This window comes from Cupressus sempervirens, chromosome 3 (genome assembly GCF_028749045.1).
Source record: "Cupressus sempervirens isolate cs-2001-9-10 chromosome 3, ASM2874904v1, whole genome shotgun sequence".
Classification (NCBI taxonomy): Eukaryota; Viridiplantae; Streptophyta; class Pinopsida; order Cupressales; family Cupressaceae; genus Cupressus; species Cupressus sempervirens.
Window position 1 is genome coordinate 556,396,020 of NC_143120.1, and position 4,373 is coordinate 556,400,392.

Sequence of the window (4,373 nt, forward strand, 5' to 3'; positions counted from 1 at the left end):
AAATTAATTTAAATAGAAATATAATTGCACTTGATTATATTAATTATTTAAATTAATGAAACATAATCACAAGGTCATATTAATATTATAAATTGTATTTTGTCAAATGGAACCATCAAGGCAAAATCACCTTGAAAAATGATTAGCATAGTCTAGCATAATGTCTAGTTGGGGATTGCATTTAATAAAAGTACTTATAAATAAGATTTATAAGACTATAAAACTTGAAGTTTTATCCTTATAAAATAAGTCGAGGGGTATTTTATAAAGTTTATATTTACAAATAAATAATTTCTTTATTTACTAGCACTTGTACCTGTAGGTCCAATGTTATGCCAATTTTCAAAACCATAAACATTTAGACATAACAAAGTTGGGGCCTTGGCCTTGCTTTTTGATTTGGAACTTGCAAAATCACATTCTATATCTAAGTTACATGTTGAAGGGGATTCATCCATTATTATTAATGCATGTATTAAATGTCATGTATATAATTGATCCATACAATATATATTACATCAAGTATACTCTTCATGATTCAATCTCTAAATGTCACACCATGCATACTTATAGAGAAGGCAATCATTTAGTTGCTTGTCTAGCTAATTTGAGTACTAACCGGGTTTACATTGCTCTTTACTTTCCCCACTTAACCTCCTTGATCTCCCCAACTTGGTTAATATTGTGACAAAAGAATATTTTTAGAATAAGGTTGAGTCCTCATATTTTATTTGATAGTAAATCATGACTTTTCTATGATTTCGCATTTTTTTTCATTTATGGATCTCACTTGTTCTTTTGAGATATTGTATGCAGGTCAAGGTCTTGGATTGCACTTGTATTAGATGGCTTTCTAATATCATGGTCTCAATTGGAGTTTTGGATATAGATCAGTGATGGTAATCTTTATGACAATTTTTGGCTAGTCTCTTGGTTTTGTCTCTAGCACCAAACAATGAATTGTATTCACGAGTTTTGGGCTCTTTGTAATCACCATATTCTCGATTCGGGAATCTCTAGGACAAGATTCATTAGTGTTGATAGATACTCTCTTTTGATGCAATATTTCTTCTTCTGCATCTTTTTGTATCAAGTGATGACTGGAGTTTTTCTTTTCTGGTTCTTTTCTTCGGAAGCTATTTTGAACCAGTTATTATTAATATATATATATATATATATATATATAATGTTTCGCCAAAAAATCAATTTTTCCAAAGACAGTAATATGACTTATAACATATAAACATTATGTTAGATAGTCATACATCCTCTATATGTCATAACATTATACAATGGTTTGCATGCCTTGTGTACACTTGTACATTTTACATTTGTGATTACTATTGTGCACTTGTTGCTACAAATCTAATAAAATTTCTATATCATTTGAACTTTATACCTGTTGATTTGTTGAAAGTTTTTACAATAGGAGATTGTAAATGGAGAAAAAGATGTCAGGCTAGTTAAGATCCAATTTTTCCATATTGGAAAATTACATAGTTAACTAATTTTAAAATTGAAATTTCTACAATGCAAATTAGTTAGAAAACTACATAGTCAACTAATTTTGAAATTGAAATTTTTGTAATGTACATTTGTTTCATTAATTTTTTCCTATATGGGCTCTAAACTAACCAACACAGATGCAGCTTGACCAAGGAAAAATTTACAAAACCATGTAAACAAAATAGTAAAACATGTACTAATGAAATAGCATACATATCTGCAACTCATAAACTTTATTGGATCCAATCTCATTGAAATGGTTTGCATCTTTAAGGTAGTGCACTTTTCATACTAGATATCCAACTCGTGGATTAATGAAACATCTAAAATCCAAAATTTGCATCACTAAGCTGTCTGCCTTAAATCTATGGAGATAAAGAAACACTTAAACCGCCTACTCTTAATTTATAGCATATTTAACCAGCATATTTAACCAAGATTGTAGCTGAGAACTTAAGTGCAAACATGCTTGCTTTAATGCTCAAGATTCTTGAACTTGTTTCCAATAACACCCATAACTTCATATTTCATTGGAGGCTAGAATGGAAACATAGTCTTTTAAGTCATTAATTCTAAAAAATATTGCTTTTTAAAACTTTAATGATCACTAATGTTTTTCCCTTATAACGGTTTTTATATGCCCTGCTTGATATGGAAGCGCATGCAATGGATTAAAACTCTTAAGCTAAGAACTAGTTACAGGAGTTCCATTCTACCAAATTCAAGCGGATCACAAACCCAGTCTCACCACTCCTCCCTTACAATTTGGAGCCCATCCTCATTACTCATCCCTTAAAATGGCAAAGCTCCTACCAAATCTAACTATTGTGGGGATTTACTATGAGGTCGTTAAAGAAGCTCATTTTTCGTTGTAGAGGTTTTTATACAAAAGACTGTTAATTTTTTTCCCGTTATAGAGGATTCTATACAAATCTATTGAAACGAGCTACCTGTTAAGCCATGACTAGTTAAAGGAGTATCCATTTTGCCTAATTTAAAAAGATCGTAAACCTTTTAAGCTAAGAACTAGTTATAGGAGTATCTATTGTGAAAAATTAAAGTGGATCACGAACCCAAGCTCACTACTTGTCCCTAGCAATATCGGAGCCCAACCTCATCACTAATCCCTAAAAATGTTGGAGCTTCTACCAAACCTGACGGAGACATAAGACCTTATTTCTTGGAGATAAATATGTCCAACCTTAATCTTTCTTTCCTAAATCTCAACAAAACATCATCAAAATCCCTCCTTTCTCAAACACTACTACAACACCAACTTCCCTCTAGCATAATGCCTTCAACTTTACTGCTATGGTAAATGCTAGTGAGTTTCCCATGGTTGGCATACCAAAAAATGGAACCCCCCTCAAACCCACAACATGAAAAATATGATCATTATTGGAGAAGCCCCTCCACAATTCAAGAGAGCACTTTTCTATAATAAATTTTAGCATTACAAATTTAACTACTTTAGCTATTGGTTCTAAGAGTCGCCATGTTCCAAACATCGACTCATCCTCTTCTGAAACCTTTGGCCTGACGGATTTAACATCATATGTTCGGTACTCTATGTTTGCTACCAAAGAAATATTACTTGGCCCACAAGACACTTAGTTTAGGTATTAGTTTCATTAACATATATCAGGCCAATCTATCAGATGCACAATCATAGAAAATGTAATTACTTGTAAATGCTATATTGCTGGCAATACAGAGCATCTAATCAATCCTTCCATTAATCAAAACTCTGATTGACCAAATAATTGGTGCTATCTTGGCCCACAAGACACTTAGTTCAGGTATTAGTTTCATTAACATATATCAGGCCAATCTATCAGATGCACAATCATAGAAAATGTAATTACTTGTAAATGCTATATTGCTTAATTACTTGTAAATGCTATATTGCTGGCAATACAGAGCATCTAATCAGTCCTTCCATTAGTCAAAACTCTGATTGCCCAAAAAATTGGTGCTATCCTGTTTCTAGAAGGATGTTACTGGTTGTAGGTAACTAATATTTCATGCAACAACTCTACTTCATGTACATTAGGAATCATTTACAACAACAAATGTTGTACTAATCTAACATGCACCAAGCATTTATTACCTCCAAAATTCAAAATGATCAAACGCCCAAATGAGAAGGAAATTGGTAGTTAACCAAATAGCCCCAACTAAAGTACATTTAAGCCCAAACCAGAGAAGGGAGTTGATAGTCAACAAAATGACCCCAATTACACTACATTAAGTCCAAACCAAAATCTAGTTGGCACTTAACAAAATAGCCTCAACAAAGATAGATTAAGGCCATATAAAAGGGTTGTTGCCCTTTCAAAGAACTCCCTTTTCCCAATATAAGAAAATACCATAAGAAATGATAAGAAAGTCTCCCCTTTACTGGTCAAGTCAAAGTGTGTCATAAGTACATCAAGTGCTACCCTTTCATAAAACTCCCCTTTACCAGTATTTGAAAATATCATGTAAGAAAAACTGATTTACTAAAGATTAATGCATCGAGAAAAAATTAACAAAACATATTATAGCAAGCTTGAGATTCCAAGAAGTTTTAAAGAGGAGAAAATTAAAATCAAGTTTGAATTCATTTTTTATTAAAATATTCTTTAAGGATCAAGCATGTCACAAATATCATTTAATAACTGATTAATCATAGTTGCCTTAGTTTTTGCAACGGTGCAAAGCAATATACTTTACTGCAACACTAGTAAAGAGATTTTCGTCACTAAAACATTCACAAATATGTTACTTCTGAGCAAGACATACACTCTCAGTTGTTCAAGCAATTCACTAGAAACAGACATATAAGAACTTATCACAAACCACTCCCATCCATGTTTGACAATAGA